This window comes from Thunnus albacares, chromosome 14, assembly GCF_914725855.1.
Source record: "Thunnus albacares chromosome 14, fThuAlb1.1, whole genome shotgun sequence".
Taxonomy (NCBI): domain Eukaryota; kingdom Metazoa; phylum Chordata; class Actinopteri; order Scombriformes; family Scombridae; genus Thunnus; species Thunnus albacares.
In genome coordinates this window covers 26,136,112-26,161,317 of record NC_058119.1, presented here as the reverse complement: position 1 = coordinate 26,161,317, position 25,206 = coordinate 26,136,112, and the positions used below count along the sequence as shown (strand labels likewise).

Here is a 25,206-nt window from a genome sequence, read left to right as displayed (position 1 = left end):
TCTTTTCAAAGATAAAGCCAAAAAAAGTGGAACAAACTGAATAAATTGAATGTTTCTAGAGCTTTCCCCATCACATCTGAGGCCTGATCATACTGTTTCTACAGGGTTTCAGCTCTCAGTGACCATAAACAGACACAAGGTTAGCCTCGTGAACCCCTACCCCTGTTATCTTTGTTTAGCGGCTGTTAGCTAGCGTTCAGTACAAGTCCTCTGAGCGGACCGGACACAGCGTAAAAGAACAGATGACATATAGATGCCCTTGCTTCGGGGCACGTCGGCAGTGTCGGGGCCGCTGTTGATACCTGAGATCAAACAAGTAATTCCTTCTCCTGCTTAGTGGCCTTTCTAAGAGGAAGAAAGATAGTCCGATATTTTGGCACTCAGTCTCTGCTCTAATGACACAGCAGACGAGCAGATAGCATTGATCAGAGTGACCCCTCTTTCTAAATCAATAGAAATGATCCCATCTAGATAACGTTACAAACAATCAATAACACTCTGTGTGTGTCTGTCTGTGTGTATGTGTGTGTGTGTGTGGGAGTCGGGGGGAGGGGGGGGAGGGGTGTCTGCATACATTCTTGATGACCTGACCTGTGTCTTGGTGAGGCTACCTGTGCCTGTGTGTGTGTGTGTGTGTGTGTGTGTGCCTTAATATAGTTTTGAGAGTGAATTTGTCTGAGTGTATGTGTGCATATGTAAGTGTGTGTTCATCTATGTGTGTGTGTGTGTGTGTGTGTGTGTGTGTGTGTGTGTGTGTTGGGGGGTTGGGTGTGGCAGTTTAAGGTCAGCCAAGGTGAGCCGTAATGGGACTCTGACCAGATCCAATCTGGGACTACTTGTGGCAAAATGAATTGGCCTCACACAAGGAAGCTGAGTCTATCCCTGGGTGTGTGTGTGTGTGTGTGTGTGTGTGTGTGTGTGTGTGTGAGACTGTCTGTCCTTTTAAGTGTGCGTGTGTGTGTGAATGTGTGCCCAGCTGTCTATGTGTTTCTTAGTGTGTGTTATTATATGTGTAAAGGCCATTCTTGCTGTGGAAAACTAATCTAATTTTGACAGGTTCACACAGACAAAAGGGCACATTTATTAAAAAAAAAAAAAAAAAAAAAAAAACACGAAGCGCCACATTGGTTTTGTACTTCCAAGTGCGTACACGCTCTCTGGCTGAACTCGTCGAATGTTTCACACACCAGCCGCCACTTTGTGACCGTCTGTGATAAGTGTAAAATGCCACATGATTGGTTGTGTTGGGGAAAGCATCTCCATTTCCTGCCTTCTGGTTCATTGCCTCGCGGTCGACTCTGCAGATCAGATGCTGTCTTAAACCCCTCTAAATCTCTCAGCTGCCTCTGTCGCTACTTCACCGCAGCTCGTTGACTCAGTTTTGTCACTGATATTGGTTTTGGTGATTTGCAGGTCAAAAGATGTCTAGACATCAAGGTTAAAACTGGGCTAAATATGGTTGAGACGAGGTTTTCTTTAGACGTCTAGGTCGCTTAAAGGGGACATAACATCCTTTTGGTGTTTTTCCTGTTATTTATATACTGTTATAATGTTAGATGTCTATGTCAAACTAACATTGTCAAAGGTCGAAAACTTGAGGTGAATATATGTGAAATGCACCCTGCGAGTCAAAACCCAGGGCTTCAATCTGCTCTGAACACTTTGTTTGCAAAGTTACCTCTACTTCCTGCTTGTGATGTTGTCTAATTGTTCACACACGACCACAAACGGCCATCCGTTCTGCCGCTAAGGTTGCTTTACGGGCTGTTGGCGTTGTCCACTCTCATACTCCCGATCGGATTCAGTCTCGAAAATGTACAGATGTAATTTGAGAAGTTTAAAAAGAAATGAAATCGTGCTACTACTGTTTGTTTACATAGCCTCCCGAGCTGCTTTGGCTGAGCTAACCAATCAGAACAGAGTGAGCTCATCGGGAGGAGGGTCTTAAAGAGACAGGAAGTAAAACTGCCTGTTAGAGACAGAAGCTGAACTGCATAAAGAGCTAGTATAAGATAAATAAGGAGTTTATTAACTGTAAAGCAAAGATATTTCAGTAGAGCCCCAGATTATAAATATTCCTGGAAATGTGCTTGATACATTCTCCCTTAAAAACTATTGTGTCAACAGTGATAAAATGACTATATTTCAACGTGTAGTTAGGAGCTGCTTCATATTGAAATATAGTCATTCAAAAGTTCTTGAAACAACAGTTATGTGTAAGCTAAAAGCATAAAAATACATCCTCTTCTCAACCAAATTTAGTCCAGTTTTGATCCAGATGTCTAGTTTTGTCTTTTGTCCTGCAATGAGTCAAGTTGCCTCTTTAATCACCAGGTGCTCCGGAGAAGAAAGGAGTGCAAATAAATGAATAATAAGACCTGAGAGTATACGCACATTTGTATGCAGTGTCCAAGTTCGACTGTGTTTCTTTTTCAGGTCAGTTTGACTTCTTGGTTCACCTTCCTCGGCTCTGTCACAGAGTAGCAACACAAACAGCATGCAAACACCTTCACACTAAATGAACAATTTAGAGCTTCCATGTTCACCTGAACTGCACATATTTGGACACTCTGGTTTTTTGGGCCAAGAAATCCTCCAAATTAAACGATCAAATACGAAGTGTTTTCAGATCTGATGCCCCTATCAGCAGGACGTTATTTTGTAAAACGGCCATGTTAGAGTTAGGCACAAAAACAAATTGGTTAAGTTTAGGGAAAGATCATGGTTTGGGTTAAAATACTAATACTACTTAACACTAATTAATCAACTAATTAATACTACATTGTTTATGTAAAGGGACCTTCATCGTCACAGTTACAATAATAACAGTATGCTTCAGGTTAAGAGATGATTACAGTCATGATTTAAACAAAAAAAAACCTATATTGACTGATGGTTGTCTCTTGATGTCTCTTGTGCAACATTTTCTTGACCCATCTTTCCATTACGACCTCCTCCCTGCAGGGATTTTGTCGCTTTATACTGATTTCCATCTTTGCTCACTTAAACATAAACACGTTTTTCTTGAGGGGGGAGGCACTCACTAGAATGACTGATCTTATTGTTTTTCTTGGTAGGACAATCTATTTCAGGCAGAGTTCAAAAACAGGAAAGGATACAGGTTTAAACCCAGGACATTCTTGCTGTGAGGTGACAATCTTCAAGCAGTACTCCACTGAAATTCTCTCCTTTGACTATTAAATATTCACCACATGTACTCTTGAAAGGTGGCTCTGAAAGGTTTGTAACTTTGACAGCAGCTGTAGACAGCTTGGATTCACAGCAGTTACCGATGCCGTGGTTTCCAGCGGAGAGTCCAGAGTCGCAACATCCATAGAAATTTCTCAAAACAAATCCATCTCTCCACTGTTTATATCAGAGTTGGAAGTTCTATTTCAAGGAAAATCATCATATATAGACTGTAAATCCAGAAAGTATCAATCCTAAAGATTATCTCAACATCTGAATATCTGATAATACATCCATGGGTTCACCAAGTTGACTCCAACAACAGGCCACCCTTCATTACTAGTGGCGTGGAGTCACTTTTCCACTATGTCTGGCTACGGTTCTTGGTAGCTCTGTTTATTTTGGCCGTGAGCATGCACTCTACAATGTAGCAGAGACCCAGCTGCTACGCTATGCTAGTGGCTAGCATAGCGGTTTCTAAATGTTTAAAAGTATCTTTTGGTGGCTACTTAGCAACTGCTTTCACTTTGCAAGTATCACCACAGTATCACAAGGATCCGTGTACGTTTTGCCTGCCTTCAGGGGATAAATGTTATCTGATAAAGAAGCATCAATTAGCCAGAAAATCGCCCAATCTGGCAACACTTCTTGGGAGTAAAATTTTCTGTCCCAGATCCAGTTATTTTTGGTGTGCAGTGTCAACCAATCAGGGGCCACCAGGAAAAGCTGAACGTATTACACACATACATACCGCCGTCGAGTGAAGAAAAGCACAAAGACAAAGACTCTAGGCTTTTTCATTAGTCATCGCTTTACATCGTTTCTGTAATTATTTGTGATTTATGTGAGAGTAACAACTGAAATATATACACTCACACAACACAACAGTAACAAAAACAACGTTCATTAAAACATGTATTTCACAATAGGAAATGCAGGAGGGGACCACATGCCTCTGTTTATTACACATAATATATAATGTTTGCAGATGACAGAATCTTGGTTAAAGATGCTCACTGTGGTTAATCTGCTTATGCAGAATGGTTTAAAAGGGGACATATCAGGCTTTTTTGTGATTTTTTACTGTTATGATGTTGGATGCCTGTGTTAAACATGGTCGAAATTGTAAAACTTGAGGTGAACATAAGAAGGCTTCAGCCTGCCTGAATGCTCTGTTTGCAATGTTACCTCAACTTCCTCCTCGTGTTGACATCAGATTGTTCGTGCATGTCCACAAACAGCCCTCCGTTGGTAGCCTTTGTTGCAAAGATTGTTGCTGAAGTTGGTTGATGGATTGCTCACATTGTCAACTCTCATATTTAGGATTTTGGCTCCAACATGGATGTATGGATGTATCTGAGAAGTTTCCATTTAAAGTAAAGAATGAGAATTTCTCATGCATTTCTCAAGAAATAGATTTGATAGGATCATTTATGGAAGATCCATGGTGACTGTTGCATAATATGTTATTATTCGGTCTGGATACCCAAAATCAGCTCCGTAACATTTCAGTATTATGGCAGAAAAACTGAAACTATGACGTCAAAATTATCCCACATTTAGGGGTTTGTAGAATTATTGATCATACATTGTAAAATAATAATCATCGTACACCTGGCAACACTATTCAGTATGTTGAAAACTTATAATTTTTCTACAACATAGTTAAATACACTGCATCCATGTCATGCTGTCGCCTCCTCATTGCTCTGAAGCTTTGTCGTAAGTAGCATATTTAATAATGTTTATGTAAAACAATGACTGTTTGCAGAATATTGAGTAGTTAGAGAAGTTTCTATGAATGTATTAATGTCTCAATTGTTAAAATCCATTGTTATGAATCACAGCAGCTGCACAAGAAGCTACAAACTTTTCAAAGATTCATTTCAAGCCCCCAGGGTGACAAATTTGACAAAAGCTTTTAGTGGAGTATTCCTTTAACCAATGAGTCACTGTACTGTTTGTAATATAAACCATCTTGTGGTCACTTTTACCACTCAGATCCTTTCTAAATATTTTCTCAGCTATCTTTGTCACTCTGCCACCGCAGATTGAATATCACCTGTCTCCCGATTTTTGTCACCACTATTTCCGGCTTCCCTCGGTCTACCTCTTTCCTCACCACATGCCCCCATGCAGTGTGGATTGTAAATAAACACTAAGAAGTCACAGCGAGTACGCACACACACACACAAATACACACACAAACGGATTTGTATGCGGCGACGAGTTCGACCATGTTTCTATTTTGGGCCGGTTTCGACTTCTTTGTGAGTCTACTGCGCCTCCTTTGGAGCGTTTCATGGTTGTAAAATAAAGGCTGCGGATACATGTACTTCTCCACAAAGATTTGTTAGCGCTCTCTATTACAAGGTGTGTGTTTGTGTTTGTGTGTGTGTGTGTGTGTGGAGAGAGAAACAGAGATAACATTGTTCTCCCAGAAATCTATCAGCGCCAACAGGATTGCTTTTCCCCCCGCCTCGCTTTTTCCTGTGTTTCATTCCTGTTTCCATCTCCCCCACCTCGTCTCCCTCCTCCTCTTTTCCCCCTTTCTCTCCCCTCCTCTTTCTCTACCTTCCACCTCTCTCTCTCTTTCCATTACTCTCTCTTCTCGAGCTCTCTCCCCAAACAGAGCACCAGTTGCACTTTATAACATCTAGTTTAGCAGCTGCCCACCAAACAGACACACTGGGAGACAATGAATAGCCAAGCTAACTTGTGTGTGTGTGTGTGTGTCTGTGTGTGTGCGTGCATCGGCATGTCTGCGAAAGCTATCTTCTCTAAATGATACTCTGCCTCCTCTACCCCTGACAGAGAGAGAGATAGATATGAAGACGGCAGAGAAATGGGAGTAGAGAGGAGAGTGGCGAGGCGGGAGACGGATGAGAAGACGGGAGAAAGAAAGGGGAAAGAGAAGGATGAGGGGCAAAGGGAGACGATGGAAGAAGATATAGAGGAGGGGAAATGAGTGATAGAGGGCGAGAGAATAAAAAGAGATGTATAGGGTTTAGGTGAGAGGGAAAAAAATGAGTTATGGCTGATACAGACAGGAAGACAAGAGGGATCGAGGTAGGGCGCTGCAAGGTTGTACTTTGCATTTGTCAGTTCAACTCTCTTGTACTCAGAAAGTATAATTTCCTTTTGTAGGTGGCAACCACATGCAAAGTACAACAGAGGAAAGGACAAGAGAGCAACCTGGAGATTTGATGTGTGAGCCAATAAGCAGCTTATGTAAAACCAGTGATGTGTTAGGAGGACATACATTTTCTGTTATTTTTATACTGTTATAATGTTGGATGTCTTGAGGTGAAAGTACATAAAAAAAAATGCTCTCCGCAAGTTAAAAGCCAGGGCTTCAACCTGCTCTCAATGCTTCTAAATGCTTCATTCAAGTTAACTCTACTTACCCCTCATGATGACCTCAGATCATTCACACATGCCCACAATCGGCCGTCTGTTCTTAAGTCTTCGTTGCAAAGGTCATCGCTAAGGTTGTTCACATTGTGTTTTTGCATATTTGAGATTGGATTCGGGCTTGAACTTGCACAGATGTATTTGAGAAGTTTCCTTTCTTTAAGATTTTTTTTTTTGTTGGTATTTTTGCCTTTAATTGACGGTGATTAGAGAAGAGTCAGACAGGAAATAAAGTCTACGAGATGGATATGACATGCAACAAAGGCTGGAACCAGAGATTTTGCGGTTTTGTGGTATGTGCAGTAACCATTCGGCTACCGGGGAGCTCGAAAGACGTTTCCATTTTGAGTAGAACGAGAAAAAGAAGAGAAGTTCTACTACTACTGATGTTTATGTAACTTCCAGAGTTGAGGGGCAACTTTCAGAAGCTGACCAATCAGAACAGAGTGGGCTCATCAGGAGGCGGGCCTTAAAGAGACAGGAGCGAAAACGGCCTGTTTCAGACAGAGGCTGAACTGAGGGTCTGCATAAAGGGCTAAAAATTTAAACTGAAAATCATGCAGAGATATTCCAGTAGAGCCCCAGAATATAAATATAGACCTGAAAATGTGCAGAAGGTGATGAAATCTGCAGTGCAAAGCAGTTATAGCTAGAGGTGTAGGTTAAAAGATGAAGGCCGGTGTTTTTCTAAACGTTAGATCCCTTAAAAAGTCCATCAAAATTAAAACATGTTGCACAACTCTTCTCCAGTACACCGTGCTTTGTTCATCAAACATCTTCAGCTAGCTCACCTTCATCAGGCTGTTGTCTGAGGCCACTTCTGTTTCTAAATCTGATCTCAATCAATCAATCAGTCAATATTGTATTATTTGTCCCCAAGGGGCACTTGTTTGTGCAGCAGTTTAACACAGAATACAAACACAAAGCACATGAATTCAACATATAAATATAACAATAATCAAATAAATATAGAACAATATTTGCTATAGTTTAATTTTGAAGAGGGAGTTGATGATGTTTTGTATATATGGTATTGATAGTGATTTGTTGATCAAAGATGAATCAATTAATTGTATATAAGAGAAACTAAAGCTGCTTCTGACACCACCCTGATTATAAAGCGTGTTGTAATACAGTAGAATTACATCACATGTTTTAATTTTGATAGACTTGAATTGATGCTCACACTGGTCTGCACCTCACTGTGTGTTCAATCCCACGACACAAAGACCAAAAACAACAATGCCAGTAAGTCTCTTGATACTTTCCTACCCTGTTAGGTAGTTTACATGTTGTGAGGTACAGTACGCTCATTCATTTTCTCTCCACGAGTTAGATGAGAGGGTCAATATCAATCACATGGTTGTGCCATATGTTAGAAGATGGAGCTAGGAGGTGATTAGCTTAGCTTAGCTTAGCTTAGCATAAAGATTGAAATCAGAGGGAAAAGTTAGCTCAGCTCTCTCCAACGTTCAAAAAATCTGCCTTCCAACATCTTTCTGGAGAGAGCAAGGCCAGATGTTTTCTTCTGATTTATGGAAGGTCATTTTTTATGCTTACTTTTGGAAAGCAAATAACCATATTTCCTAAGATGTTTAACTATTCCTGTAAAAACTGGTCATAAATATACAGTTACATTTTTATAAAAGGTAGTTTTTAATAAACATTACTGAAACAAACGTAAACTATTATAGGTCTATTTTCAGCGGTGGATGAATCCACATTTGGTACTCTAGTCAGTATTTCTGGCAGCAGGAAGGTGTGTGTGTGTTTGTGTGGTTGAGTTCAAATAAACTACAGTGTGTTTGTTCATGGTGATGAAGGAACATGTCACACAGTGGAACAGAGTGGCTCATTGATGTGTTTTTAGTAGTCTTTGGACAACAATGGAGGTCTACAGCACAGAAGAACAAGATATATCAGGCTTTGATACACATACAATTCATTGCTGGTGTTTGTGGACAAAAAGACAAACACAAAATATCATCAGACTTATTATTTAAAACCAGTATAATTTTGTTTGAAAAATGAGTGTTTCAGATGTCCATGTTACAGTTCAATAGCTATATTTGAATGTGTTGTTAGGTCTTGTTCTCCATTGAAATGCTGTTGAAACCATAGTTATTTGTAACCTTGATATTTAAACATTCACCTTATTTAGCCCCGTTTTAACTCACAGGAAAGTAATTAAACGAGTGATTACTTATCTTAATTATCTATTGGTTGTAATCATGAAATTGTTTGTGCAGTTACATAGACCTGGCTGTATGAAATTGACAAAACAAACACCGTTATCATAAAAAGCAACATACTGTCAGTGGAAAAACACACATTCCTCTCAAATGTCAACCTTTATGTAACTTAGAAAAACATTGTTGTTCTCAGATTGACTGCCATGAGTTTTTCACAAGCCCAAGGGTATGTAGTTATTTTTCTTTTCTTTTTTTTTTAACCTGCAAAGGAAACAAGGGAAGTTCAGACGTTGCTGATCATCACATTTCATAAATAGATTCATGATCGGTTCTTTGTAAAGCTTTTCAACAATGCTTCTGTTTTTGAATTGTGCTCCAATGAATGAACTTACCTTTTTTTTTTTTTTTTAAAGTTTCATGAAAATCTAATTTTTGTAATTCATTCAGGATCTCATTTAGAGACAGTTTCACATCTTTAAGCAGCTGCCACAACCGTAACGCTGACTTATAAAGATGTTAAAGCTAACATATTAGCAAGGAGTCACAACATTGTAGTGTGGTCCCTTTAAATATGTTTTTTTCTTTATTACATTTAGACAAACAACAACGTTTCAAATCCAAATTGAACACTACTGTACTACTCACATCTTACTGAGTTTAGCTCAGAGATGTGCAATAATCCTGCAGTAGTAGCCGCACTCATGGGAGAGACTGAGATTTATTCAATAACAAACACCTCAGTTTGATACCTCTGTACCTGATGAAGAGCCAGTTTAGGCTTGAAATGTTCCATTTCTACATGTAATAAAGAAAAACAGAATTTAAATGTTTTGTTTTATAAAATTTCATTTTAATATTTTTTTGGGGAGTCATGTCTCGTAGCAGGTTTATGTGTGATTTGCACACTGATAACATATTAGCAAGCAACTGCTATTTTACATGACAGACATGGAGAAACATTATCATTCATTTGGAGTGTTTGTGTCCACCTGATGAATGATGGTACAATATTCACTCTCCATTTAAAATATCTGTTTAGCTGCCAAATGTTCCAATTTGTTTTCCAGTCACAAACTTTGTCTGTCTGCTGTTTGGTGCTGAGCTAGCAAACAATGGCTCCATTACAACTTTTTTTTTGGATGAAAATGTGGTTAATACATAAGTGTATTGCATTCACCATTACATAGTATGTCATCACTATGAGAAAAGATCTCATTATTACAAGGAAAGATCTAATTATCTCATAATTATGGTCTTTGGGATTGTTCACTTACTGATCTGCTTGAAGTCGCTCTATTGTTCAGAAGCAGCTCGTAAGAGATGCGTCATGTAAAGTTATCTTTCAGTAATGAATCCAAGCTATCAAAGTTCGTAACCCAGTCTAAATACCATGGAACCATTTGGCAACAACTATCAAAATAGATCATGCAATAAAGTCTGATATAAACGTTTGCAGAGGCAATAAAGCTTTTTCCTCCTAATCAGGACACAGACTACAGTGTAACACTGTTATCATGAGATCCTGGTCTTGTAATTATGAGATACTAAGCTATAATAATAATACAATGTGCTTCTGTAGATACGATCACTGCTACTAAACTGTAATTAAAATGTGCTGCAAAACCAAAACAATGTGCTAAAAGAAGCTACAAATCCCTGAAAGCTCTGACTGTAGATCATTTTCTGTGATTTTGACACTACAAGGGGCTGTGTAAACATTTCAGATGCAAAGTTAATATCAAAAACATTGATTAAAGGGGTTTAACTAGTATTTTCTGTTTCTCTTTTCTCACAGTGTCAGTATTCAATCCAACATTACTACAGAGAATGCTGGGAACTTATTATTCTCCACTATTGACCAGTTACCCAACACTGCCCCAACCATCCCTGCTGTTTTCTGCATCAAAATATGATGAACTCATATTGTTCTTCAATAACAAAATAACCTCAATTAGATCCAGTATCGCTGCTGATGTAACACCGATGATCTCAGCGAATCCTGTAAAAATGATGAAACCATGGGAAAATTTGGCTGTATTACACCAACCGAGCTTTGCAAGACTGTCACTGAGTGTAACTCCTCCACCTCATGTATTGACCCTTGTACCTACCGCATTGTTTAAGTGAGTGGTCAACAGTGTTTCAAGTCATGTCCTGATGATTATAAATACGTCTCTTCAAACAGGAATCTTCTCAGATGTCTTCAAAACAGCTGTTAAACTCCTAGTAGAGAGACACAACCTAGATGGCCGATATCCAACCTTCAGTTAGTAAGATACTTGAAAAGATAGTTTCAGTGCAAATAAATTCCTCTCTTAAAGAAAATAATATCCTGGAGGAATTTCAGTCAGGCTTTAGAACAAACCACAGCACTGAAACTAACTGCTCTTACTAAAATAATCAGCAACCTCAGACCAAACTATGATGACAACAAGGTCTCAGTTCTTATCCTCTTAGACCTAAGCACAGTGTTTGATACGACTGACCATGATATCCTAATCAATTGTCTGGAAAAGTGGGTTGGTCTTTCTGATTGTGTTAAACTGGATCAAAACATACATCAAAGGGAGAAATATACGTCAGTCTTGGAGATCATGTGTCTGGGGTTCCACAAGAGAGCTGCCTTGGTCCGTTATTATTCTCACTGTATCTGCTGCCACTTGGTGACATCATCAGAGAGCACGATGTATGTTTCCATAGTTACGCAGATGACACACATCTGTACATCTCTGCTGAACCAAATGATGCTGCAGCTATAAACTCCATTACTACCTGTCTTCTAGCAATAAATAAATGGATGAGCAATAATATCTTTAAGTTAAATGAGGACAACTGAAATCCCCTGAACAAAAAGAGAAACGCTGTTTAATAATCTGGGGAAATTAACTCTCAGGATTAAATCTGTGGTTACAAGTCTTGGTGTTATCTTAGATTCAAATCTGAGCTTCAGGTCCCACATTAATAAGGTGAGGAAAACATCATTTTTTCCACCTTAGAAACATAGCCAAAGTACAACCATTCATAAATCAAAAAGATGCTGAAAAACTGATTCAAGCCTTCATTTCAAGCCAAATTGATTACTGTAATGCACTTTTTACTGGCCTCCCCCAAAAAAACCCACTGAGAGACTCTGCAGCTCAGCTATTAACCAGAACCAGGAGGAGAGCACACATTAGTCCAGTTTTAGCTGCTCTGCTTCCTGTAACATTTAGAACTGACTTTAAGGTCCTCCTCCTTACATACAAAACCCTTAACAGGCTAGGACCGAGCTACATCGCTAACTCCCTCGTTCACTATTTGCCTTCAAACAACAGCTTAAAGAAAATTAGGGATGCAGTCAAAACTATGGAACACACTACTGATAGATATGAGGGAAGTCAGCTCGCTAAATATTTTAAAAAGAAAGCTAAAAACTTTTCACTTTAGCCTTCAGCTAACAATGACTGTCCTTATATAGGCTTGAAATTCTTTTTTTGCACTCTGCTTCACACTAATACACTGCTGCAATTCTTTTAAAATGTTGTATTTTATTGTATTTTATGCATTCAATATATTCTATTCTTTAACTTTATTTTTTATTTTATTTTATTTATTCATTTTTATTATCAAGTTGGTTTTATTACATATGTTACATTAATATTTTTAACATGTTTCCATGTAAAGCACTCTATATACAATACATGCTATACAACTATAGTTTATTATTCTTCTTAGCTTGAGTCTGCTGATAGAAACAGTATTGAGTTGCTGCAACACAATATGTGAATGCAAAAAAATACCTTACTGTCAATATTACATTTATTATTTACTATTCAACTGCTTCAATATGAAGCTTAAATTTTACAGCTGGAGTCGGCTCAGCTGACAGTGACTTCTCGGATTAACCGTATTTATTCTACTCTGAAATTCATTCCTAAATCTGTGATGAAAAAAGAAAAAAGAAAAAAACGGGTCTTGCCATTATGGGTTTAGGCTCTAAGTAATTATGTTGCAGGTATCTCCTGCTAGGAAGTTAGTAAACCTTTCTAATTGCAGTATTGGATTGCTCATGCCTTGCTGCAAACCATTAACTAAATGTCTGAGGAGCCAGATATACGCTGTGAGGTAGTTAATTAGAATGGAGCAATGCCGGCGGTTAAGACATCCCATAATATAGCTATTATGCCTGGGAGATCTCGGCTGAGCAACCTCTGTGCACATGTGAGCGTGGAGGAAGAAGCACATTGTATATTTGACGTCCGCTTCCTCAGGCGTCACATATACGATGTGCTTGTCACAGCTTCGGTATTCAATCCTTTCCGATGGATTTTTTTTTCCGCCGCTTCACGATCAGCAAAATAATTTCAGGGCGAAATCTCTTCAGTTGATCCTTCCTTCCCTCCGTGTCTTCATTATTTACCCACCTGCTTGTTCTCTCTTTTATCCCCTTGTCTCCCTCCATCCCTCCTCCTATCTGTTCTGCTGTCTTTGCTCCTCCCTCACCTCTCCATCTATTCATCTCTATCTCCGTCTATCTCTTTATTTCTATCTCTTCCTCCACATTCCCTCCAGCTGCCTCTTAGAAATTCCTTAGCGGCACTTTTTTTTTTTTTTTCCTTCCTTCCAAGAGGAAAGACAGAGATTGATGGAGTGAACAGCAATAAAGAGACAGGAGGAGAGAGAGGGAGAGTAAGAGTGAGCGCGGGATAATAGAGGGAAAGAGTGAGAGCGAGAGGGAGGGAGGGAAGGAGTAAAAAAAAAAAAAAAAAAAAAGAGAAGTGAAAAATCTCTGAGCCATAATCTTCACTCAGCCTGGAGAAGCTGTGCCAAGCTGACCACACACACACACACACACACACACACACACACACACACACACGTTCTGTGTGGGCTAAGTTTAAGACAGAGTGGAAATCAATGCAACCACTACCACTATGCATGATAATGAGAAACACTGCGCCTGTATGTGTGTGAGTGTGTGTGTGTGAGTGTGCAAGAAAGAGACACAGTATGACAAAGGATGTGTGTATAAAGACAGCATCTGTTTGTGTGTGTGTGTGCGTGTGTGGATGGATATCTGCAGAGTGTGTGTTTATGTGTGTGTGTGTGTGTGTGAGTGTGGTCTAATCCTAACTAAGCCCATGGATGTGTGTCTGAGTGTGATACAGAGTTGTAGGCTGATTGGTGTATCTGCCCTGAGAATATATGTGTGTGTAAGTGTGTGTGTGTGTGTGTGTGTGTGTTGCCTACACGTATAAGTGTGTTGCGGCATCGCTGGAGGTAAACTCAGCTTGCAGGATGCAGCGAGGGAAAGTTCAGGTTCAATAAAAAGTTACTTTATTAAATGTATGAGGAAAGGGCAGGGGTAGTAAGTGAGACTAAGCCTCTTCCTGGTCACGCTATCTTTGCTCGAGCGGTTCAGCCGGACGTCGGCTCTGCCTGCTTGCCCGCCTGCCTGCACGCCCGCCTGGGGAGGAGGCAGCGGATGCAGGAGGAGGAGGAGGAGGCAACGGTGAGGAGGGGTGAGATATAGGGTGAGGTGGTGGGAGGTTAAAGACGGGCCGTGTAACTACAAGCAGCACTAACCTGTCCAGATCCTGCGCTTGAAGCCAGGATCCAAAATCGTTACTCCCGGTCACGCTGCAGGCTCCAAAGAATCCATAACACCGCAGCAGAATCCTGACATGTTGGGCAGTTTATTGCTCAAACTATAGTGGTGGAAGATATAAGAAGGCGCAATTAAGATGCCATACGGTGGCACGTTAAGCTTTTTTTGAATGTTGTCTGTCTTAATTTCTGTATGTCTTTACTTTAACTCTATTTCATACAGTGTGCAACTATTTCTGCATTTCCACAATATGTTTTAGTGGAAATGTAATGCTGATTTTTCCCTAAAAGGCGAGGACACACATGATGACTGATGAGCTAATTCTGCATATGATTTGGGTGGAGCAGGTCTGTTCCGGTCTGGGTAGGGCGGTGTTGACAGTCGGCAGATTAAAGTGTTTAGTGTGAGATATGTAAATATTTTAATCTCACAGGTCAGTCTGTGAACACTTCGCTTAAAGTCTTTAGGGCGGCCCTTCATATTGGGGCAGAGACATGCAGTTCACTACAGAGGAGAATGGGAGAGGAGAGCATCATTTCCAGTAAGGCGTGTCCTTGACAAAATGTAACTGGCGAAGTTTGTTAGCCGCCATTCTCAACACAGTTCAAGCAACTACCGTGCATTTAGAAATCCCCAGACTTCGGTAGGCGGAGATCTCCGATTGTCTGGTACCGCAAGACTACAAATCACAGACGTACACAACCGATCAGACCCTGAATTTAGTTTCACTCACCTCCAATTCTCTCTGCATTTGCACTGCATATAAACAGTCCAAGCAGGTTGTTGCCATCCGTGTTTTTTTTTTGTGCAAGAAAATGCGATAACTGGCGATTTACGGGCAAGAACTCCAGTTGTTCAGTGTGTCGTCTCTAGTCTAGCTAGTCTTCAGGTTTGTCTCCAGCTTTAGACAAATCAGACAGAACATCACTAAAATGGTTTGTTATTGTCAAACGTTCACTGTCAAACTTTCTAACTGCTTATTCGTACATTTCAATTCTGTGATAACTAAACCAAATGCAGCAGTATAAAACATCGCAACATCAAGTCTGGGAGGGTTACTGACACGCAAACTAAGAGCTGCTATGTTATCATTTCATGTTAAAGATTTGAGTTGCATTGGGAACAACTGACAGAACATGGAAAACCAGAGTCGAAGGAGTGAATATTGTTCTTTTTTAAAGCTTTTTCAATACTTTATTATGAAATCATCTTATATGCAGTCATGTGTTGATTGCTTTGTCTATGTTATGCTTTTTTTTTTTTGCACCAAGGCCCCATGAGGAACTATATCAACTGCATTCGTAATATTTCAACTTAAATTGAATTCACGTGGGTGACTGAGATGAACGAGCTGCTGAATGTAAATCACTGAGCATAATTTATAGCTGATTCTGTGCAGGCTTGAAATTAATTTCCAAATGCAACCCATGTCATAAAGTTCCCAGCCTAGCCCACTCAAACCACACACTTTTCTTCCCCCCCCCCCCCCCCCCCCCCCCCCCCCCCCCCGCCCCCTCCTCCTCTTCATGATCTAAACCAAGAATGCAAAAATAACAAAACAAACACATTAAGATCTTATTTGTTTCTTCCTGAGTCTTCATTTGCATTCACACCTGCACGTTACTGTAACTGATCTTAAAGCCGGATACATTTACATACATTTACTGTGTATGAAAGTGAAAATATTAAAACACAGACTCTGTATATAGATGTCAAAAATGTAAAAATTTTACCCTACATGTGAGTCTGTGAGGATCATTCCTGTCAGACTTGATTGTGCGTACATGTTAATGCACTACTGTGTGTGTGTGTGTGTGTGTGTCTATTTGCTTTGTATAAGTGTGTGAGAGTGATTTGTGAGTGTGCCTCCGTGTTAATTGGAGGGCTGTTGTCTTGAAAGATCATCCATTTGTCTCCATCTGGCCCTCCCTGCTATATCACACACTCACTCACACTCTCCGTCACACACACACACACACACACACACACACACACATTTACTCCAATGCACATGAATGGTACATTCACTCGGCGCTGGTGTTTCTGCGGCGTGCCAAGGTCCTCACCCGACAGGTTTTTTTTTTTTTTTTCCGAGACACCGACATTTTTCATCAAAGCCGCCTCTCAAATGCGTTTTAATCTACGTCTTCAAATCAAATGGGCTTCAGTGTGATTTCCAGGTTGTGAAGTCTGCAGGATAAAAAGCCTTTAATAGCGACTGCAAAGTGGAGGTTCACAGTGTTGCAGCGGGGCCCGCCGGCTCGTTTTTTTTGAGGCGGCTTCATTTCTTGTTTATTTAGAGATGGAAAGGTGATGCTCAGCCTTTTCTCTCCATTGAAAAACACAAACGCAATTGCCTCCTTCTTTCATCCGCAGAAGCAATAAAGCCTCAGTCGTACATGAAGTAACCGCCATAACCGTGAGAGATGAGTCCTGCAGCCTTAGCGATGAAGACTTTTTTTCTGTAAACACTCAGGACGAATGTACAGTGTGTCTGCGTGTTTGTGCGTGTGCGTGCATGTTGTCTAATTTGAACAATGTTTATTCATAAGATTAGACTGTTTGGCTTGAATGTGGGTCGTGTTCAAACAACATGGCAAACACTCTTGAAAGTGATGCAATATTAATGTCAATATGCCCGTCTCATTTTCATCTCGCTGTCGCAGATTTTGGTGGGATTTTTTTTAAAGGGCCGGTACGCTCAAAAAGGAGGGGTGCTGTCAAACGTTTTATTGTTAATAATGTGACGTGAGGATAAAAGGGAATGTTGAATAGATCGGAGTTTTATCAGTCAAGCCGATTCATAAAAATTCTACTATGACAGGAGAGATGACTTACCATAAAAGAGCACATCATAATCTTTACATTAGTTGACATGTTAATTACCAAGAACAACAGTTATTCCAGTTATTTCAACTTATTTTAACTACTTAACTAATTAAAAATAACTAACTGATCATAGAATCAAAATCAGAATTTGTTTTATTGCCGAGCAGGTTCACACACATACAAGATATTTGCTTCGCAGTCAGCAGACAAACAACAAAATAACAATAAAAAATATACAAAGTAAAGAGAGAAAACACACAAGTCAAGTAACTGATAACGTTAAAACGGCTGCATCTCGTTAAGTAGTTCAGGAGTAAGACTGTGGTTTGCCCTTATTATACTAGTAGTTACCCCTTTTCCAACCTAACGACAAACATCATCAGATAAATAAAAGGAATCTCGAAATAATCAACACGATTGGAAATACAATAAGGAAAAAAAATCTGCTACACAAAATATATTTCTATCTTTTTTCTCTAATGTTTTTAGTGTCTCTCAGCGTTTTATTGTGAAAGACTGACTGCTTTTTATCTCTTCAGGCCTCTAAAATCTATTTCAATTAAACAACATGAAAAGTGGACCTTAACTCATTTGTTGAAAGTGCTTGAAGCTCTTATATATGAGACAATAAGCTTCACTTTAAGTTTGGTTTATTATTTTATTAGTTTATCCGACAGGAGCGATGCTTATCGATCAACTGAAAATGAGCCAGACTTCGCCGGCAAAGTAAAATAAGAGTCACGAGCCAAAAAATGTTGGGAACCAGTGATGTACTGTTCACAAGTGAGAAGGGATCAATTCCTTTTAGGTGCTCTGGGGACGACTACGGGGAAAAGAAGCACAGCTAGAGGGTAGAAAGCTGGGAAATCATAAAATAAATGGTCAAGCAAACAGCAGACTCCTCATATTCACCATCGTTGTTAAAAACACAATTGGCAGTGAATTTTTATAATGTTCGATTCTTGACACGTGCATCAGCGAAAAAAAAAAAAAAGAGTTGAAATATAAACATATTATCCAGACGCGAGTAACCGAGCATCAAAATGACCAAGTGTTGCTTTTGTTTTCATTATTTGAGCTTCATGACATGGATGGATGATCGTGCCTTCTATATATAAAAAGAGTTCACACTGAGAACAGAAATCACCATTAAAAAGCAGCTGGCATTGAACACAATTTAGCAGTCTGGCTGTTATCAGCACGCTGAGACACGACAACACATACACAATGGAGTTTAACCAATACGGTCTCTGAGGGTTGATGCAAATATTCACTGAACAAAATCAACAGCAGCAAATTTACATGATTAAAAAAAACTGACTGTTTTTATTAAGGCTGCAGCTAACGATCAGTTTTATTATCAACTAATCTGTAGATTATTCTCTTGATTAATCATTTGGCCAATAAAACACGTTTCTCAGAGTGAAAGTTGACTTTTACTTTTATTTTACCTGATTGACAGTCAAAAACCACCAAAATATTCACTTTACTGACATAGAAAATGACCAAAATTCAGAGAATGTTTGGTATTTTGCTTGCAAAATGACTTAAAATCACCAAAACTTTAACTTTCAATTGACTGATTAACCTTCTGATTGTTTCAGCTCTAATTTCTGACACAAAAAGTACATTTATATTCTCGTTAGTTTGGCGAAACCGCTGAAACGACGCCGGATACTAAATTAAACTTGAATCTACAGAATATTAAGCTTCTCGGTCACTTTACTAACTTGAATAAAGTAATTAACATAAGTCGAAAAATGATAAAGTAAGCAACATAAGTACAAATTTAATGAAATTTTCATGTAAATGATGGTTATTTCAGACTATTACAACAGACAGTATGCCATATAACATCATTATTCATCTGCTTAGGTTATTTATTTCATTGCAAAAAAAAAAAAATTCCAGTCCAACTCCCCTCTGTCTTCACATCACATCTCCTTTCTTTCACAAAAGAAAAAAAAAAAAGTGAAAGAGAGAAGTAGGAGGGAAAGCTTGTGTAATTAACCCACAAAGTACACTGTAGACTTCAAAAACCCCTCTTCACTTCTTCCTTTATCTCTCTATTTTTTCTTCCCCTCCTTTCCTTTCGCTGTCTCTCTATCTCTCTATCTTCTTCCTCTCTCTTGCTGTCTCTCTGAAGTCCGGTTGCCATATCAGACGGGCTAATTAAAACAGCACATAATGAGTGAGCTGAGGAGGAGGAGGAGGAGGAGGAGGAGGAGGAGGAAGGAGGAGGAGGAAAGGGGATGGTCAGACAGAGAAGAAAGGAGCCATGATTCAGGGATGTCACATTCCTATCAAAGCAACTTGTTCCTCATTTCCTTTTCAAATGAACCTCGCTCGTTCCGCCACATTTTCTTATTCTTTTGCATTTTTTTTTTTTTTTTGGTTGCGATCAAATAATTCAGACTGGTGTAAAACACACACACACACACACACACACACACACACACACACTATTTAAATAGAAGCTTTCTGATAAAGAGAAGCAGCTGATACCTGTGGGGTGTTAATTAAGACTTGTTTTAAAGTTAATGAAACGTAACGTGCAGCCTAAGGACCTCCCTGGAGATGGCGAGTCGACGTTTGAATCGCAGCCATTTTAAATCAGCTGTGAGAGAAAGGTGCCTGGCGGGAGGGGGGTTTGGGGAGGGGGGGCACCTATGTGCATTTTGCAGTGATATATTAACATTCATTATTAAATGGCAGGTGTAACAGATTACAGGAACGTGGTGGTAATTCCAGTCTACCTGGATATGAGTCGCATGTTAATAGTAAAAGTCCTGCAGTTAAGAATCAGACTCTGGGTTTTTAAGATAGTTGAGAAGATCAGATGTGAGCCACAAAGAGGTCCTTTGCGGTTTCGGGTTTCAGAGTCTCGGAGTGATTTTTTGACTCGGTCTTGTCTCCGCAGCGTGGCTGATGATGAAATGACTTGAAAGATGAGAGATAGATAGACAAGAGAGAGACGGAGAGATGTGGAGAGGAGGCGAAAAAGAAGAGGCAGAAAGACAAGACAAAGATAGGAGACAAAGAGGAAGACGCAGAGACAATAAGGAGTATGTTATTCCTGCATCATTACTTCAACACCCATTCTCCCTCCACTGTCTCATCTTCTCTTTTTTATTATTCGCACTCCCTCTCATCTTTTCTTTCTATTATTCATCCTCCCTCTTCCTGTCTCTATCATTAGTTTTTATCTCTCTGTATCTCTGGTTTCTGTTGTTCACTCAGACAAATGAGCCATGAAATATTCGCTATCAAGACACAGAGAGAGTTTCTGTGTGTGTGAGTGAGTGAGTGTGTGTGTGTGTGTGTGTGTGTGTGGGTGGTAGGCTGTGCACATACATCAGTGTGTGTGTATGTGTGTGTGTATGTGTGTGTGTGTGTGTGTGTGTGTATATGTGTGTGTGTGTGCTCATTTTGACTTTGGCTTTGAAGTCTGTCAGGTCTACTAGCCGCTCTGGAAGGTAGCCCACCTGTGTTCGATCCGACTTTTGTGATCCAAAAAAATAATTTTTGGCAGGCATGAGATCAAATTGGCTGCGAGAAATTTGTAAATTCACTGGCTGCTGCACAGCTGACCAACCAAAGAGAAAAGGATGTTTCTGCAAGAAATCTCTGCAAGAAATCTCACAAGCAAATTCACCAAATTAAAACATGAGGCTGAAAAAAAAACTGAACACTGCTGTTGCTCATTTGCTATCTGATGGTAAATAAATAAGATTTAGAGCATCTCTGAACTGCTTCAGCACATCCTCATAATTAAACGACAGGATGAGTCAAAAAAAACAGCCGGCAACTAACAAACTATAGTTACGCCATTTAGCAGCTGTAGTAATGAACTCCAGAACGACCCATAAGACCACAATAACAAAACTGTTACAAACTGATAAGGCTGTGGTTGAGGTCTGGTTAGGTTTAGGCACAAAAAAACCACTTGGTTAGGTGGGTCAGATCACTTGAAACATGGAACCTTCGTCGTCATGGCAACAGTAAACACCACAACATTATGGTTTCTTAAAAAAAAATGTCCAGACTTGCAGTTGGAAACAGGAAGTGAACAGCTGTCTCCTGCAGCAAGGTCCACTTTTTGCCCAACCCGCCTCCTCTTAATGAGGCAAAATCATCAAGTCACCTCATAACGACGTCATCATAATTACTACGGCGACAAGATGGCGTAAACGTAACTATAGGTTGTTTTTGCCAGCTTGAATTTTAGACCTATACTGTCGTTTTTCTTGTGAGGGCGGGCTGGCTCAACAGTGTGCTGAGTCAAAGCATGACTTTTACACTGGTAAAGTACATTTTTACATTTATTCAATTGGCAGACTCTTTTAGCAACTTACAAATGAGGTACAATCCAAGCAACAGTAGATCAAGAAGAAGCCTTTGAGAATAAACGCTTTGGCTCTCAAGTTTTACGTTCCATCTGATACAAGAGACACAAGACTTGCAGGTGCAAGAAGTGAAATATACAGTCCAGACAGTAAGTATTTGGACTGTTACCATCTTTTGTTGTTCCGGTCTCTGAGTCAGCACATTTGGTTTTGAAATAAAATAATGGATATTACATTAAAATGCCAAGTCTCAACTTTAATTTGAGTAGGTTTACACTAATAAAGAAAGAGATCTGTGTGGGAGATATAGTCCTTACTTACTGTCTGGACTGTAAGTGCCTGGCAGATTAGCAAAAGTCAAGTGAGAAGCTGCTAACGTACAAGCTGTTGTAAAAGTAACCTCGGTTTGTGCCTCTCATGTATTAGTGTTACATTCAAGTCACAGAGTTAATGACAAGATAAACACTTACTAAAAACTCAGGAGGTCGTATAAAAACACTCATTCACTTACTATCTGACACAGCAACCAGCATTAGTGATGAAGACGCTATCACCTCAACTCCAAGAAGATCCTGGTTTGTTGGATCCATATTCGCAAAACATCCTGAGGCTGAAAGTAGCTCCTAAAAGGCAGAGTAGGAAGAAACTCATAAAAATGAGAGGCGTATCAGTCCTAACTTTAGGACTCCTGAGTTTTTGGACTAAAGGTGACTGTATTCTCCTTCAGACATGCCCATTAAACCCCCTCCCAACCCCCCCTGCACCTTTCCGACATTTTCTGTCTATAACTTTCCCAAACAGACAAGCCGACATTTACACTTCACACAGTGACTGGCCAGTTCTGCAAGGGTGAAAAAAAAGGAGTCAGGGGGTTTAACTTCTCTCTCTAGCTCTCCTTTTGCATTCCTGATGCAACAATTTATGACACTTTTCATGTGAACAAACGAGTGCAGCACCATGACCGCCATCACCTCCGTATTTAAACGATGTCGTCCCCCTTCCCTCTGTGACGCTCGGCTTTCCACTTCACCTTTGAGTGAAGCTGTTTGGTACAACTGATTTGTGGTCGGACAACACATTTTAAGCACCAGTTCTAAGCGATTAAGACTATTTAAGAAAACATTTTTAGCGCTAACAGCAAGTCTGAGAGAAGTTAGTCTAGACGATTCCTGAGTCATCGAGACCTGCTCACAATCAGTTAGCCGCTGCAGGTAATGAGCCTCATTGGGCCAGAGTTTTGGAGAAATATAACAATAATAAGCTCTTAAAGGGATAATTAGATGGCGGTTGAGTTAAAAAAAAAAAAAAGGATCCAGTCAGCTCACAAACAAATCCAGACAATCCAATAACACAGAAGATGCTGGTTTGTACAACTCGGCACTACTGGGACTCTTGAAAAATACAGTTAACAGGGCTGATTAACTTTAAGTAACTTGAAGCCATTTGTCAGAATTATTCATCAAACCGAAAATGTGCTCTTCAACCTCCAATTTGTAAAAGTGTAATTTAAATAATCACCAATAAATAAGTAAAGCTGATCTCACGGCCGTTGATGGATTACCCGGTGAAACTGGGTCTATACGCAGAATTATTTACTTGATCGACTCTAACAAATATCACAATATATCAAGCTGCAGATGGTTGTTTCAACAGCATTTAAATGACCATATTTCAATATCTAATTATGACATAATCCACCTTAAAATATATGAATTGAAACAACGGTTGTATGTAGTCACATCTTTAAAAAAATGTCGCTTTTCCAACAAACTGAGACTATTTTTAACCGTGATGTCTGGAAGTCTTTCCACCTGCAGATAACCAGGATATTGCTTAGGGGGAAATTGTTGTTCATTACAGGACACAGTTACACCAGAGACCTGTTGATGCTGTAGCAATTACCTGGTTCCTGACAGAGGTCAATCAAAGTTCTAAATTAGGTAATGTCCCATCAGGATAATAAGGTTAACGTGCGCCAATTAACCAGACACTGAAGGGACGAAACACCGGATTGAACCAGAGGACCAACAAACATCCAAAACATTGCAGGAAAACAGAACGAAAAGGCTGCAAAGTTTGACTCATCAAGGGGAAATAATTGATTTGCAAAAGCAGCTTTAGCATATTTGGCTGTTCGTCCTTAATGTTGCGACGTTCGAGCCCCTTGGCGACGAATTAAACTCAAAATACATCATCTGGATTATATAAAACGCTGTTACTCATCCTCACCCTCTTTACACAACACAACTTGTAAAATATGCAAAACATCCTGCATTACAGATATAAAGCCAGACGCACCGCCATATGTTTGATCTCTCAGGTCTTTAGGCTCCAGCACACATCTACACGCAACATCTTCCCCAGTGTTTGAGACTTGGCATCCAGCGTGGTGTCTCACAGTCATGTGGATTAAAATCAAGTAAAACGCGCTCGCTCTGCTCTCTGACTCTTGACTTCTTTTTCATACATCTTTTAACCGGTGTTATTTCTGACATCTGTGATGATGGACATCGGCTCATTGTGGGACAAATTACGTAATAGATCAAAAAACATGAATAAGCCGGTCGTCGGAGTGCGATTTTCTGTTGTCATGAAAATTACACGAATGGTTTCATTTCTTGACACCAGCTGTGCAGGTTTTTACATCTTTTAGTCATTGTCATCATGCTTAAATATGGATGTCTTCTTTGTGCTGGAACCTGTATAGTATACCGGCTGAAACTGCTTCTCTACTCTTCAGAGATCTTGTCCCACTGGGCCAACATGTACTCTTACGTTGTGCATGTCAGATCCATATACTGCACTCACGCCATGTTGACAGGATGGGAAGAACATGATGGGAGCCTTCATATATCATTCCAAGATGGCGGTTCCCATCGCTTGATTGCTTGTACTGTAGCTTGAGCTTGAGCTTGAGGTTTCACTATTGACTTAGACGCCTAAATGTCTAGAAATCTGAGAAAACATCATCTGTCAATGTCGTCCACATGATGTGCCTGTAAACCTCCAGCGAGTGGACTCTGTGCTCAGGCTTTGTGTTTTTGTAGACTAGACTGAAGTAGCTATTTTGCCCAGTTACATTTTTTTTAGTGGGCCATTAACAAGGTAAACCAGATATAAACAAACTGTGTAAGTTAGTCAGCTCACATCACATCATATATATATATATATATATGAAGTTACCAAGATGTGCAGATAAGTCAGTTTAAAAAGTGCATAAATGCATAAAATCTTACAGAATTTTATACATTATATAGCAAACACAGGATCTTGTATCCTTCAACCCCACATATATACTGAACAGGTTACTTTAGGTTGAACTTCCAGCTTCAAATACATATGATGTGATTTAGTTTTGTCTTTTAAGCTCTAAAGGATGCTGTTACCAAAATGTCAGGTTAAGGAAAAGTCAGCGCTGCATAACCATCAAAGAGCTCCTGCTTCTTCTTTGCAATGTACATACACACACACACACACACACACACACACACACACACACACACACACACACATATATAGCTATTGAATATATATTGAATTTTATTTACATTGCCAGTGATGGTGACACTACTGTAGTTCTTCCTCTTGTGCCAAGTGAGACATACAAGTTTCTATCAAATCCGAAATTCTCCTTATCTCCTACTTGTGC

At 39.7% G+C, this 25,206-nt stretch overlaps 1 protein-coding gene and 1 long non-coding RNA gene across 2 annotated transcripts in view; one reads left to right on the top strand and one right to left on the bottom strand.

Annotated features, from left to right (window-relative positions):
* Window positions 1-25,206, top strand: part of LOC122997369 — a 77,809-nt gene that overhangs the window by 14,772 nt on the left and 37,831 nt on the right. The gene's annotated exons all lie outside the window — the stretch shown is intronic.
* LOC122997184 lies at window positions 17,408-24,076 on the bottom strand. The gene is made up of 3 exons (XR_006407170.1): window positions 23,856-24,076; window positions 22,069-22,180; window positions 17,408-19,407 (listed from the first exon to the last, which is right to left on the bottom strand). It is a non-coding gene; the product is annotated as an uncharacterized LOC122997184 (long non-coding RNA).